This window comes from Anabrus simplex, chromosome 4, assembly GCF_040414725.1.
Source record: "Anabrus simplex isolate iqAnaSimp1 chromosome 4, ASM4041472v1, whole genome shotgun sequence".
NCBI lineage: Eukaryota > Metazoa > Arthropoda > Insecta > Orthoptera > Tettigoniidae > Anabrus > Anabrus simplex.
The window spans coordinates 252,222,435-252,239,441 of record NC_090268.1 but is presented as its reverse complement, the minus strand read 5'-3'; positions in this window follow the sequence as shown (position 1 = coordinate 252,239,441).

Genomic DNA, 17,007 nt, shown 5'->3' with positions numbered 1-17,007 from the left:
TTTCAGCGGGGACAGATGACTTCGATGCTTCACCTTATTATTATTGGTCGTCAGTGGCTTAAAAAATAACTCCTCAGTGAGATGACTGCCAATAATTTATCACACCTAAATTTGTCACACTATCACACTTTATAGAGCGCTTTCTATTAAGCTAATTAACTTCATGCTATTATGCATACGAAGTATACTGCAGAAGGTCCGAGTTGAAGAACGTTAGCCATACACAGAAGTGAATATTAAATTCTCTTTAATTAATTAAATAAGAGAAAAGTGAGAGAAGAAAATTAAGTAGTCTTGAGCTCATTTGCCCTTCAGAGCCGATATTAAATTAGCCAGTGGGCGACAGTTTTCATGAGGTCAGCACTGGCAGGAAGAGATGTTCCTCCCATCCTCAACCACTTACGGAGATTGCCTTTCGGTCGACACTAATCGACCTTCGTCTACAAAAAACATTTCATTGTTGATACGAGAAGGACGATTTTTCAAGATTCTGAGACGACCGTACGTCGCAATATTACCGGAAAGAGTTCACTGTCTCCAAGGGCAAGGTCTCTATCTCAATACTATACACCCTTAAAGAGGTACTGGTTTGATAAAACAATTCACCGTTCTGATGAAGAGCTCGACATTAATCTCACCAAGTATATTATTATTATTATTATTGAATGTTATTGGTTTTAAGTCTCATTAAGTACTTTTGCGGATTGTGTAGACGCCGAAGTGTCGGAAATTTGTCCCGGGAGTTATTTTAAGTGCCTGTAATCTACCAACATTAGCCTGTCTCACTGGAGTATCTTAAAATACCCCGGTTTGAGCTGGGACCGAAGCCGCCTCCATGGACTCAGAAAGCCAGCGTTCTGCCATCTGAGTCACTGAGCCTGGCATACGTGATACATTTTATTGATGGTAGTTGCATAGAATTTTAGGGAAGGACAAGTATTTTACAGTTGGATTTCCAAGAAAGTATAAGTTTCCTGTACCATCGGCAGCAGTTCGATTCCCGTCTGTACCATGATATAAGGGCATGAAGAGTATTTACTCTACTTTATACAATTTTATTAATTTTATGTCTCGTTAACTACTTTTACTGTTTCTGGAAACGCCGAGGTAATGGAACTTTTCCCTGCATTGTTTCTTTTACGTGCCGGTAAATTTATTGCCACAAAGCTGACGTCTATGAAAAACTTCGGATACAACCGGACTGAATCTGAATCGAGTCAGCCAGCATGGACTCAGGAGGCCAGCGCTCTACGGTTTGGGATACACAACCCTGCTCAGTCCATTAAAGTATTTGGCCTTTCACGACAAAAATTTCCCAGCAAATGAGCAGCAGATTTTGGAATATCGCGTGGCCTTCCTCACCCTACTCCTCAGCTTTCTTCATTGGGATGGAACTCGGAGCTTTAGTGTAAAATGCTATCAAGCAACATCAACATCATGATACTGGCTCACGAAAATAATTGAGAAGAATATTGGGCTCGGATTATGTTCTCGGTCATACTAGAAGAGGTTTTGCGTGTTTTCCTCGCTTTTGACTTCAGTGGAATCCTGGGTTGATACTTAATATAAACTCTACGGTATATTTCGTCTGAATTCCCACGAATTAATTATAAGTTAAAGACCACCTGAAAATTCGAACATGGCCCACTGCGAAGAGGAAACAAAATTAAAATTACTACACTTCTCTTGAGCAAACCAGAAGAAATGTCCCCAGTTCGGAGTTATTCATTGCAAACCAAATTCAATACCTCAAAATTGTCACAATTTTAGAGCTACCCTCCTCCCCGCGTATTTAAGTAAGTCGCCGAATGTCATGCTTTCTGACATGTCCGATGTATCCATTCAAACCGTATATCAAAGATTATGATCGGATCCTCAATTCCGGAGCTATACGCCTAATGTGAGTACTTTGTTTTTACGGACAAACAGTTCAGTAATTATTATCGGACAAGTATACTTTATAGTATGTGTATGTTTTATTGGTAAGTTTACGGGAAAATTTAGTGACTTTCAGGAGCTGAAGATGTATAAACCTGTTATTCTCAACGAATACAGCGACATCGAGACTAGTAATGACTCAGAAATTGAAAATGTCGAAGAAAAAGTCATCAGACCTGTTTCTAATATGTTTATTTCCTCTGTAGAAATTAATAATTGACAATATTGTATCCCATTTCAAATGTTTAAGTGATCTATAAAGCACACAATCTCAACTCAACTCTGAACCTACATTCCGTCGAAATTGCTTGAAAACACTTGACATCGAGAAGAAAAATACTGGCTCCACTAACAAATCTCCGAAGTTGTGTTCAGTGGCTTTCTGGAAAACCTGAGGAAAGGAAAAGTACAGTCCTCAGAAAGCGTCAAGCAGGAAGATGCGAAGACCATCGAAGTCAAAAAGGACAACAAAACCACAACGTGTTGTGTAATGTGCTAAAAACTAATTTTCTGGGAGCAAGTGAGCCAGTGTGTGAGGGTTGTGTGGAACAAACGAATGAGCAACTGTAGTAATGGACCAGGAGTGAAATGTCAAGTCTGATCTTTGATCATCCTCTACAGTTCTTACCTCTGCTCTTCCCTCTATACACAACGAGTGTTTATTATATGAGACTCTTTTGTTACAGAAAATGTGTGCCTAATATAAACGATGTAATATAAACAATTGAGTGACGTCAGTGCATTTGTAACCATTATGAAAATATGAATAATTGAATGTGCATTCCTATTATCGCAAGTTTTGCATTACCATTATTGCTCCGAAACTATTATAATCAATTTACTACATAAATTCATCATCATTTACATTGCTTTCAATAATTACAGTTTAGAATTAAGGAGGGTTTTTGCTTGTGGGTAATTTTCACCCATCGACAGAGAGCATGCATCCTGCCGGGTTAAAGAAATACAAATGCAACTCCGAAATAACAATACATTTGTGTACAATATGTTGTTCTATCTCTGCCACACATGTATTATACAGGTCAGGATGTTATGAACTTCAGAGTATAAGTAAATACATGTTGAAGGTTCCCTGGGACGCAATGACAGGAAGGGGAAGGTAATGCCCGTGGCCTTAATTAAGGTTAATTAAGGTTCAGCCCCAGCATTTTGCCTGTTTCGAAAATAGAGAAACACGGAAAACCATCTTCGGAGGGATTAGAACCCACATTCGCCCTAAAGCATCCTCACAGTTACGCGTCCCTAATTGTACGGCCAACTTCCTTGGTACACATGCAACTTTCAAGATGAACTCAACAAATAGACATCGAAAATAAAAAAAAAACAAGCTCCTTGCAGGGAACTGTAGTGGTGACGATAATTACAAAGTGCAACAGAAAAGGAAGGTTGGGCGATTTCTTTCCTTCTCTCTTTCTTTCTACTGTTGAAGCCTATGAGATACCGGAAAGAAACGTTTTTTTATTTCTTTTTCCGCTATTCATTTTGAGAAAAAGGCTTCTTTATTCTCCTTGTAAGAAGACTGTATTGGAACCAGTTATCACGCGTAAAATGAAATATTCATTAAAGCTCCAGCTTGGACTTTACTTTTTAAAGAAATTTGGTTTGTTTTTACAGGTATGCGTCTCTTTTTTAACATTATGACTTTTATCAATTCATTCTACATATGAATGAAGTGTTCACCGCAGCTAATGTTTAAAGTCTTCCAGATAATACAAGAGGATATAAGAAGTACGTATGTGTTCCGTGCAGCAGTTTTACAAGGACAATTCTCCACAAACATAACCCCAAAATATTAAAATAAATTAATGGAAGCTCTGGTCAGATTACTATACAATAAATTTAAAATTCCATATATTGGAGTTGCAAAATGGTCAGCGTGACGACATTCTTAGCCTATTGCTTGACTTTCATGATCAGTTCCACAGAGTCTCACACATATGTTTTGGATTCAATTTTCATCTTGTACTCCTCCAAAAATGTTTCCGTAACTTTCGGCAATTTCTCCTGATCTTCTACAGAGTCAGATTAAATAACAATATCATCGTCATATATGTTTTTGCTGGCAGGATGTAGTGTTTACAGTGCACTATGTCTTCTGGTATGGGCTAGAATAAATCTGTTACTTTCAATGACCTGTCTCAGTCTCATCCTTGGCTTTGACAATATGAAAGGGACCGAGGTATGAGTGATGCTAGTAATGCCATTCCTTATGCAGCCAGTCCCTGTTATGAATGATGTGAAAATATCGATCATAGGGTCGGTTGGTGCATACATTTCAGAGGGCTTGGCAGACTGATATGTAATAGCAACTTCTGACTTAGTGATTAAAGCAACGGGAAACTACCTCACTCCTCCTTCTATGCCTCATCAGTGACACCTAGGCTATCTATGACAGCTGTTGGTGGAGATTTAGAGGATCAAACCAGCCTTCGCACTGAATACCCAACATCGGCATATCTCAGAGTTTGATTTCCATTTCTTTTATTGCGATTCCACCTAAGTGATTGCCTTTATGGTCTGTTCTAAATAAACATTGAAAATGAGACGAGATAAACTTCACCCGAAACTGGCTTCTTTCTGCATCGCTGCTTCTTTTCCATAGACCTCTATTCTTATTACTGCAGGCGGAGTTTTGTACAGATGATACATAGACAACTCTTCTTTCTCAACATTTGATTCCTATCACCTCCAGAATCTCAGATAGGCAGGTCCAATTAGCGTAGTTAGTGAAAAGTAAAATTAAAATCATTAATGTGATTATTTATAAGGGCATTAGAGAGGAAAAAGGACCAGGGCCTAGGCAAATGGATAAATGATCACATATATACATTGAAGAAAATGGAAACTGCAACACTCAGAAGAGTGGTGCTGCATTGCTGCAATTGAACATGCAGGACGAGTGTTCGGTTGTGCTTCGATGGTTACACTTTCAGGTCCCTCTAACCGCAAGTTTGGACAACAATCAATACAGGATGTGCCCACCACGAACTGCAATACATTGGTGAATTCGTCGAGGCATGGAGTCAATAAGGCCCTGGATCGCTTCCTGAGGAATTGTGGTCCATGTTTGCTGCACTGCAAGGGTCAGTTGTTCCAGAGTTGTGGGTGGCTGAGGACGGTTGGCCAGTTGTCGACCCATCATGTCCCACACATGCTCAATAGGACTGAAGTCCGGGGATCTGGCGGGCCATTCTAAGGTTGTGATGACGTGGAGAGCTTCTTTGGAGATGCGTGCAGTGTGAACCCGGGCACTGTCCTTCTGAAACATCCCATTAGCAATGTTCGCCATCACTGGGACAACCACTGGATTGAGTACCCTATCAACGTACTGTCGAGCAGTCATAGTGCCCTCAACAAGCACTAATTGTGATTTTGCATTAGAGCCAATAGCTCTCCACACCATAATGCTTGGTGTTGGCTCTGTGTGCCTCTCGACAATAAGATCTGGGCGGCCCCCTCCCCGGTACGTTGGCGCACACGATTCCAGCGATCACTGCGGGCAAGACAGAAGCGCGATTCATCACTAAAGACGACCCTATGCCATTCGTCGACCCACGCGCACAAGACGGACTTTGGTGGTAGATGTGGATGGAATAGATCACAAAAAGGGCAATGTATTGTTGTTAACAATGGGGTATACGCTGTTAAATGTTTGCAACATATTATTCTACTGTCTATACAATAAAATGTCCTTCCTCCTGTACGAATGACCTCTCATGTCACATTTTGCTACGATCGTATCCTATACCCCAGGGAGTTCGGCAAATAATCTGTCGTACCTGTACTGCGGGCAGCCGTGTGCGCAGTTTTTCTGTTAGGAAGAACATTTCCTGATCAAAATCGCAAAAAGCTTTTTTGATAACCGCGATTCGTCACTGCATGTTCTACATACACAGCACAAATGTTCATTCAAATTGTGAGGCAATTTTACAGTTCGGTAATGAAACAACATAAGATGAAGGAAATATTCCTTTTAACACCCATTCTCGTATACACGGAAGGTAAGTCCATACCGATGCGGCCAAGGTAAGTGACAAACATGAACTGACGTAACCCACAGTGGTTGAAAGATAACGAAGACGCGAACCAAATTATGAGATTGGACCAGTTACGACTACGAACAGCGGTTCTGATTGTCCAATAGCTAAAAGTTGCAGAGAAGTCATGAATACGTACAAGATATTTCAAAAATTGCAATCTGAGGATAATTGTTAGGAAAAAATACTTGAAAATTGTGTATATTGTAATAAACAGTGGGTATATATGCGTTAAGGTAATAAGTTAATCTTTAGTGTGACAAAAGAGGTTATATTAGTTTTGTTGTTGTTGCTTCAAAAAAGGGATTTGGCTGGCTTGGTGAACATTCCAGTACAGACAACTGTTATAAAATCCCCATTCATATTCTACAAAGAGATAAATGAAGGGAGGAAAAAAAAGGAATGAACATTTCCCTACTCTGTATGTATTATGAACATGTGATTTGTCTGTAGTAAAATATTTGAACTTTTGATGAAATTGATCTATTAAATATGTCACATGGTTTGCAGATTGCAAACATATATTGCACTTATCTTCAAAGTGTATTAGATTTTTTAAATAATTTCCAACATATTCCATTTCATTAAAAGGGATTTTCTGGCGTTCCAGTTTATCACATCATTGACTACATATGGCGCTCATTTTGTCAATAAACGTGTCTGCCTGCAGAGGAACGATATCTGGTTTCACTGTTTTATTTAATCAATCTGTACGCATAGCCTCAAATCGTTCATTCGCTTCGCATTTTGAATACTGACAATTGTACACACACTGACATATGCTGATACATTCTAAATGTAGGGCATTAATCTGATAACGAGGGTTTAAGTGTTATCCAACACACTCTCCATAATAACTTACATCTTTAGACCGGGATTGTAGGGGGGGGTCTGGAAACCAGAATTGAGGGGTTCCATCCTAGTCACAGTAGCTATCATAGGTGGGATATTTATCTTATTTGAAGCCTTTGTAGTAAGATTCGTTAAAAATAAATCATCCGTCCTCCAGTGAGGGTGTCATAAAGGTCCGGAATACATAACACAGTATGTAATTATAATAATGATATCATGTTTTTCTGGAGTCCGACTCGTTGGCTGAATGGTCAGCGTTCTGGCCTTCGGTTCAGAGGGTCCCGGGTTCGATTCCCGGTCGGGTCTGGGATTTTAACCTTAATTGGTTAATTCCAATGGCCCGGGGGCTGGGTGTTTGTGCTGTTCCCAACATCCCTGCAACTCACACACCACACATAACACTATCCTCCACCACAATAACACGCAGTTACCTACAAATGGCAGATGCCGCCCACTCTCATCGGAGGGTCTGCCTTACAAAGGCTGCACTCGGCTAGAAATAGCCACACGAATTATTATATATTATTATGTTTTTCTGGAGAATTTATAGTAAGAAGATTACGATTTCAGGTATAAATGCAACAGTATAATATGCAGAAAATATCTTATGATCTGTAATAAGACTTTCTCTGTGTCAGAAAAGGAATTTTTAAATTTTGAAGGATAGTGGCTGTGACCTTCGGCAGGGTACATATATTTTCTCTGTATATGTGTTTTCCATTCATTCTTCTTCCTTGTCTTTATTATCTTCAGCATTATTATTATGTATTATCTTTACTTACATGTATGCATTATAAGTACTGTTGTGTTAAGAAGGGACTGTATTGGGCCTCCTGCCTGTGTACTTTCAAAAAGATAAATAAATAAATAAATAAATAAATAAATAAATAAATAAATAAATAAATAAATAAATAAATAAATAAATAAATAAGTCCAGGCTGGTATGCCTTTCAGCACTGTCAGCAAGCTTCTGTTAATTAGCTGTATGCCTAAACAATCCTTTATTTGCGACTGTAGAGTAGTTCCTTGAGTGGTTTAGTTCTACACGTCTTATCTTTAAATCATTGTCATTACAATTTGAACCTAACTTCCGTTGCTTTATTATTAATATTTTCCTAGATAACCTATCGTCCTTCATTCGCCACACACGAGCCCACCACTGAAGCCGATTTATACGATCAGCTTCATACATCGACTTAATTTCTTAGACCTTAGTCCATTCTGCGTACCATCCTGCCATAGCCTCCCACCTCTTTGTACCAGAAATCATTCTTCCTAACTTCATGCCTGTTTAACTTCTGAATACTGGGCAAGTTGGCCGTGAGGTTAGGGGCGCGCAGCTGTGAGCTGCCACGAGTACTTCTCGTTCTGACATTCCCATGCCCCTAGTGCTAGTTGAAGGTTGCTTCACCAGATTCCTTATAAATATGCACTCTTATATCTCAGTGCCGTTCTCTCTTAAATGGTTGCCATTAATATGTAAGTATTAACTGAACTTCCACATGTTGTATCTAATAAAAAATGTAACGGGAAAATGGTTAGTTCTGCCACAAAATAAAACCCGGTATGTGACTTAAAATTCAGTTTTCTATTTAAAAAGAAAGTAATAGTTCTCCAGAAATTCGAATTTTATATGATCAAGCATGCATTCGAATACCCCGGCCAGCCCACCGCTGTTCGGCTCGTTATTTGGCCGGTTTTCGGTAGGTCCAACTAATTCATACTGGATACCACAGCGAGTGAAAGTTTCTGCAAAATATATTATACTTCAACAAAAGTTGCAAACATAGGTCAATAACGTCGTCAGGCCCAACAACGACAGGTACCTTCTGGTCATCATGAAAGTAGGAAATGTGTAATGTGATATGCCGAACGACCCGAATGGCAGGCGGCGCCTCGAAAATTCTGGCTTTAAAGTGTGAGCTGCGTTAACAACCAAGGATTGTGAACCAGGCCTAACTTCGAAAGTATGTGAGTGGTCAATAAACGCAACTGTAAACCAATGAGAGCAGCTACTTTTCCACCTATAAAGGTAAAAGATGAGACTTAATATCTTGAAGAAGATTTTTACATGTAATGTACAATTGCAAGTAAAAAAAGTGTAATGTACAATGCAGAATAGAAGAAGAAACGATGCGTTACTCTGGACGTTCTAAAGTTGTTCCCCATAATCGAAACGGCGTAGCTATCCCAGTGTCTCAAATCTTGGTCAAGTACATTTCAAACTATGTAACGTGTCCATGCTGTTGTATGCTCCTTCAACTAAAAGGACATATCAAGGACATCAATTTAATCCAGGTCTACATACTAGAAGATTTATAAGAATACTGTGAATTAATAGAAGAACTGGTGAGAGTCTTGAAGGATTCATGACATAAATATAGTTATAGATCTGAATGCAGAAATGGATTTTTGGACAGTTAAGACTAACCAAGTGAATCGAAAGGGCTGATATGAAATAACTAAATCCCAGATCTCTTCAAATGTGATCCCAGAGAAAATGATGTCGAGGCTGAACTGTATGGTCCAGAAATTCTCAAGGATGAGCTAGAGAAAGCCTTATGATAAATACTATCTGGCAGAGGCGTTGAACCATATAAGATTAACGCAAGACTCCTTAAACTGTCTAATATAAATAACAATGAATTCCTTAGGAAGCTGTTGAACCACTTCTACAACACAGTAAACATCTCTGCAGATTGGCGGAACTTATCTCTATCAATCCATCAAATAAATCGAATTCTAAACGATGTAATGTGTATAATGAATCACCCTCAGTTACAGAGAATGGTAAATATTACTTAAACTCGGTTAAGTTTAGAAATGGTGTTGTACTGGGATCCCCCAGGTTTAGTTCAAAAATGACCGACAACAAACTGTCTTTGTTTCAGTGATTGTGAAAAAGCTTTTGGCAATATTAAGCATATTTTTAAACACCTGCTGAAAGATACTGGACTTGTCAGTAAAGATGTGAACATCATCCAGAAGCTGTATTGGAACCAAACAGTTTACAACCAAATTGGTCCCTTGTTTCCCATTTAAAATCTACATCAGTGTCAGAATTGCTTGTAATAGACAGACCGTAGCCACAATCTATTCCAAATATACCAAAAAGTAAATAAATTGGAATGAGTCGTCTGACTCAGTATGCTTTTATATTGCCGGCTTTAGGTTGTACAGTATATGAGAACAAGTCCGACACATTCACTCACCCTCCAGATTGTGCACTATTGAGCACTCTATGAATCACACAGTAGATTACTCCTATTTGTCATTTTGGAAATATTAAAAAGGAAATAAAATGTTGAAAGAATAAAAGGAAAATCATATATGGAACGTAGGTAGTCATGATGAACTTCAAATATATAGCCGGATCGTACCATCAGATTGAATCTTAAAATGAGATGACGATAGTTGCAGTCGCTTAAGTGCAGACAGCATCCAGTATTTGTGAGATAGTGGGTTCGAGCCCCACTGTCGGCAGCCCCGAAGATGGTTTTCGGTGGTTTCCCATTTTCACACCAAGTAAATGCTAGGGCTGTAACTTAAATAAGGCCACGGCCGCTTCCTTCCCACTTCGAGCCCTTTCCTGTCCCATCGTCGCCTGGTCTCCTGGTATGAAAATGGAATACCATCTTGAGTGCTGCCGACATTGGGGTTCGAACCCACTATCTCCCGAATGTGAGATTATAGATACGTGACCCAAACCACACAGTCAGTTATTCGGAACAGATTATATAGAGCACAATTCAGCTACTGAGCACTGTGGTCTAAATTGCCCTGTCGCCAAGACTGGAAGCTCTGTCGCGGACAATCCAAGAGTTGCTGTATAGAATATTCTTTAAAATGTCATCATGATTGGTGGAAAGGTGTCTCCCTCCGTAGCGTAGCAGTTAGCACAATTAGCTGCCTCATCGGGGGCCCGGGTTTGATTCCCGGTACAGCCATAAATTTAAGAATGACACGAGGGCTGGTGTATCTTTAAACTGGTACATGCAGTTCACCTCCATGGCAGCTGTGCCAGAAAATACGTGCAGCACCTCAGGATGAGGACACGAGTTTACTCTACTATTGTTAGATGAGTCCGCATACATGCTATGATTACAGATTACTTGTCCGAGTCAACGACCTTCTCTTGTGAGATGGGGGTTATGAGGCATACACGAACGTATTGCATTCGCAGAAACTGAGGCCTAACACAGTGTTGCATGCTATTTACAAGTCTCTAGAGACTGTCCATCAGCATAATAATCCGTAAGCCAGTCTCCGAGGAGCCAATCACGTAGAGTAAACAGTGCCTTACAAACAAATTGAGCCTGGTATTACTCTTCCATACGTATTGAAGTACATATAATCCAATCAGGCTGAATAGAGTGCGGTAAAATGGTGATATCTTAAAATTGGGAGGCTTGCAATACTATATTGGATCAATAACTTACACTTGTGGAGAGTAAATCCTTACGAGTCCTATTTTACGATCCGATTTACGTCGCACCGACACAGGAAAGTCTTATAGCGAAGATAGGTTAGGAAAGGGCTTGGAATGGTAAGAAAGCGACCGTGGCCTTAATTAAGGTACAGCCCCAGCATTTTGAAGGTGTGAAAATGGGAAACCACGGGATACAAATTTTAGGGCTGCCGACTGTGGGGGTACCGGGCGAGTTGGCCATGCGGTTAGGGGCGCGCGCCTGTGAGCTTGCATCCGGGAGATAGTGCGTTCGAACCCCACTGTCGGCAGCCCTGAAGATGGTTTTCCGTGGTTTCTCATTTTCACACCAGGCAAATCATCGTCGCCATAAGATCTATCTGTGTCGGTGCGACGTAAAGCCACTAGCCAGAAAAAAGCCGACAGTGGGTTTCGAACTCACTACCCCCCGAATGCAAGCTGACAGCTACGTGACCCAAATCTCACAGCCCCTTGCTAGGTCTTAGGAGTACTTAAAAATAGCAAAATTTGGAGGATTAGAAGGGTGATTCAGTGGTGTAGTCGAAAAAGCTCATGACCCATCAATAAACCAAATTGATCAGAAGACAGAAAAAGTTAAGTGGCAAAGTTTAGACAATACGGGGCGAAGATGCAATCTGCATTAGATATCGTATGTGATGCGACATGCATGTGCAGAACAATACTGTTATTCTGTTCGGAGTTATGTTGATCGTACTTCCTTTGATTTCCGATTCGTTAAGAAAGAAAATGTCCTTTTCATGTAATGTTTTAGTTACATTAATCTAAAAGTAAGTCATTGTCCTGGATAACGTACAACAGATTGTAGACACTTTCTCTAATGGGCGAAAATAGCTGATGTGATTTATAATTTATCTCATAACTGTAGGGAGCTAACCTTGCTATAAATTATTTAATGCTTTTCCATTGTCTTAACTTACTGTGCATATTCTGAATTACAAATATTTTATTAGCTATAGGATATCAATATTCCCTACCTTTACCTCCTACAGTGCCTTCATTCGTCAAGGTATCTTAATAAATATCCTACTGACCTCGATAGCTGCAGTCGCTTAAGTGCGACCAGTATCCAGTATTCGGGAGATAGTGGGTTCGAACCCCACTGTCGGCAGCCCTGAAGATGGTTTTCCGTGGTTTCCCATTTTCACACCAGGCAAATGCTGGGGCTGTACCTTAATTAAGGCCACGGCCGCTTCCTTCCCATTCCTAGACCTTTCCCATCCCATCGTCGCCATAAGACATATCTGTGTCAGTGCGACGTCAGGCAACTAGCAAAAAAAAATTGATTCTTAGGGGTTGTTCAATAATTGTTCTAAGGCTCAGAAATGCTTCTCTTGTTCCTCTGTTTCTTCTAAACCCGAATTGATCTCCAGGTCTGCCTTCAGTAGGATTCTTCCGAATGCAAACTTATAGCTACGTGACCCGAACCGCACAGCCACTTGCTCGGTAGGTAGTCGGTTCATTAATAGATCTTGGGACCGGGCGAGTTGGCTGTGCGGTTAGGGGAGCGCAGCTGTGAGCTTTCATTCGAGAGATAGTGGCCTCGAGCCCCACTGTCGGCAATCCTGAATATGTTTTTTCGTGGTTTCCCATTTCACACCAGGAAAATGCTGGGGTTGTACCTTAATTAAGGCCACGGCCGCTTCCTTCACACTCCTAGGCCTTTTCCATCCCATCGTCACCATAAGACCTATCTGTGTCGGTGTGACGTAAAACAAATTGTAAAAAATAAAGTATATATCCCTACGACTCATTTAGTGCGGAGATAAACGAGTTATATCGTCACTGGTTTGAATCCCAGCCGATACATGTGATATTTTTGAAATGGAAAGTCATGTCGGTGTTATTCAGATTCCACGTTAAACTTGAGGTTCTGTGGCTATGTGCATGATACCAGCAGTTATTATTATAATAACCTTGGGCTTTATACCTCTTAACTTAATTAATGAATTACAACACCAAAATTTATTCAGTCCATAGGTTAAATTAACGAAACCAATTACACTCTGATAGTAATAACAATAAAAATCCTTTAAAAGAAGCCATTCGTGGCTGAACTTGCAAATGTCTGCATCCTTTTACAAACCATCGCTCACTGTATTAACTTCATTCTAAATACAGTTTTGATATGGCTGATTTTTTACTGCAACTTCGGTTTCTCCCGTCACTTTAAATGCAATAATACTTCATGACAGTTATCTGTGTGAATTTTAGTTATAGCGCCAACCTCAAGATCCCCAGATCATAAGTTCAAATCTGGAAGAGGTAGTAGTAGTTTTGAAGAGTACAAATATTTCATTGGGCACTCCACATCGTACGACGTCGCCATGTAAAACATCATTCGTGACACTTTTGATGTTCACTCGATAAAATTAACTAAAACTCAGTACTATGTCACTCTGCAGAGTTTCAGTTTTCTCCTATCTAATGGAGAAAAGGTCTCCCATTTTCCTCTTTCAGCTCCAATATATAAGGTTTTATAACATCTCAGACGACTCCTGTTCATTACCAATAAAAGTTCCTTCATATGAAGAAGGCAGTGAATCGCCGAAGAGGAATTCAATGGGGACTGACAGGCAGGTTGGAGGACTTGGACTTTTCGAATGACTTGTGTTTGCTAGCCAACAGTTCTAAGGATATGGAAGCAAAGCTGAATGATTTAAAAACCGAAGCATCAGAGGTGGGATTGAAGATAAATGGAAAGAAAACCAAGGAGATGCGTTACAATAACCGAAACAAGGCACTGTTAGGAAACCAAGAGATCGAACAAGTCAACCAGTTTTGCTACCTGGGAACTATAGTCACCCTCGAGGGAGGAACTATAGACCGGGCGAGTTGGCCGTGCGGTTAGGAGCGCGCAGCTGTGAGCTCGCATCCGGGAAATAGTGGGTTCGAGCCCCACTGTCGGCAGCCCTGAAGATGGTTTTCCGTGGTTTCCCATTTTCACACCAGGCAAATGCTGGGGCTGTACCTTAATTAAGGCCACGGCCGCTTCGTTCCCATTCCTAGGCATTTCCTGTCCCATCGTCGCCATAAGACCTGTGTGTGTCGGTGCGACGTAAAGCAACTAGCAAAAAAAAAAAAAAACTATAGAGGATATAGGAAATAGAATAAATAAAGCTAAAGAAGCATTTGCAATGCTGAGACCAATCTGGAAAGCAAGGGAACTTAACACCTGTACCAAACTACGCATCTTCAATACAACTGTCAAGTCAGTAGTGCTCCATGGGTGTGAAACATGGAAGACTAACAAACAACTGATTAGCAGACTTCAAACATTTGTGAACAGAAGTCTGAGGAATATCCTGAGGATATGGTGGCCACAAGTAATCTCCAATGAAGAACTGTGGGAAAAAAAAACATCAAACACCCATTGATATTGAGATGCGTCGTAGGAAATGGAAGTGGATCGGGCATACATTACGGCGAGATAAAGACAACATAGCAAGACAAGCCCTGGAATGGAACCCACAAGGTAGCAGGAGAAGAGGCAGGCCAAGAAACACATGGAGAAAGAGTGTAATAGAGGGAAGATGTGGACAGAGATCAGGACGATGGCGCAGAACAGAGTCCGGTTGCGGAAGTTCATTGATGCACTATGCTCCACTTAGGAGATACAGGAAATAAGTCAAGTAAGTCATATTTCACAGACTTAGGACTGACTGCTGAAAGTCTGCAGCTAAGGTTAAAAATGTGTTAGAGTTATGGTTCATCGGTTATATCAAGTATTCATAATACAGTAAATTAACATAAAACTGGCTTCTCTTGTAAATCCAATTGAGCTAAATAGGCATGTTTTAGGCAAATATGATTTACGAATTAGAGTCGTGTAATCCATGTACGCACGAAATATAAATAATCTTAATTTAAAAGAACAGCCTGGTTTATAATCAGCGCGTCAGTCATCTTGGCCTTGATTGTACGGAAATTGTTTTTAAACAGAGACATGGGGTAAATAAGAGCCGTCTTACATGCAGGCAGCCAAAATGGAGTCACTTACAAATATCTACAACACGGTATCTGAGGCTATATGATTATTATTATTATTATTATTATTATTATTATTATTATTATTGTTATTGTTGTTGTTGTTGCTTCGTTATGGTTATGCCCATTCATAAAGTGCGTTGGAACTTGTGCATGGGCTTGATGACTTTCGCCTTCCCATTCTTCCAAATTTTTTCATGAACTCACTGTGTTGTCTCTTCCATTCTTCTGACCACTTTGTACCAGTCCTGCTGCTAGTTTTGACCACAAATGTGTGCTTATTTACTGAGGTCCTGATGACTTTGCAATTTTGCATTATGTCTTCCCCGATGTTCACTTCATTCGGGTTTTCTCTTGTTTCCTCCAGCCAATTAATTCTCCTGCCATGGGAATTTATGACATTGAATAATCTTTTTGTGAGTCTATTATTATCCATCCTAAAAATGAAAATGAAAATCCACAGCTTGTTTCCAGTCATTTGAGCGGGTCAGGAATGGAATGAATGAAGCCCCCATCCAGCGGCGAGGATAGGAATTGTGCCGACTGCCGAAGCCTGTCGCACTCCTCTGGAGAGATGATTAATGAATAACAGATGAAATGAAATGATATTGGAGAGTGTTGCTGGAATGAAATATGACAGTGAAAACCAAAGTACATGGAGAAAAACCTGTGCCGCCTCCGCTTTGTCCAGCAGAAATCTCATATCGAGTGACCGGGATTTGAACCACGGAACCCAGCGATGAGAGGCTGGCGCGCTGCCGCCTGAGCCACGGAGGCTGCCATCCTAAAAATGTGTCCAAAAATTTCAAACGTCTCCTCCGTACAGTGTTGATGTGTAACTATAGAGGTCTGCAGTTAGCCTTTTGATCCAGATTCCATTTTCTTGTGAGTCCAACATTTTTTCTAAGAGTTTTACGTTCTTGTTGTTCAATATCTGCAATTTTAGAATAACGTCCTAAAGTTAAAGTCGGCCCGGTGGTGTAAGGGTAGCGTGTCTGCCTCTTATCCGGAGGCCCCGGGTTCGATTCTCGGCCAGGTCAGGGATTTTTACCTGGACCTGAGGGCTGGTTCGAGGTCCACTCAGCCTACGTGATTAGAATTGAGAATCTATCTAACGGTGAGATAGCGGACTCGGTCTAGAAAGCCAAGAATAACGGCCGAGAGGATACCTCGTAATCTGCAGGCCTTCGGGCTGAGCAGCGGTCGCTTGGTAGGCCAAGGCCCTTCAAGGGCTATAGTGCCATGGGGTTTGGGTTTGGTCCTAAAGTTAAGATTTCTGATGCATATAGAGCTTCCGGCAGTGTAACTGTTTAGTAATGTTTCAATTTAGCATTAATTGATATTACTCGCTACTGTAGTGATCCCAGGTCAGTCTAAATACCCTCTGAAGTCTTGAGGCCTTTCTGTTTTGGCCAAACTGTCTAATCCCTAAGGAATAATTATTTCTCCAAGGTATTTAAAAAAAGATACCTTTGAAATTCTCCCATATGCCGTTTCAGTTTTATCTTTCTTGCACTTTTGCTGAAAATTCTGCATATTCTTGGTTTTCTCGAATGATGTCTGAAGGCCTGCCTGTGATGCTATTCTGTGTAATGTCTCTATAGCATACCTCTTCCCCCCCCCCCCTTTGTTCTTAGTGATCATAGCTAGGTCATCTGCGAAAGCCAAGCGTTTCACTGTGATGTTGTTCCCACCAGTTCCGATGAT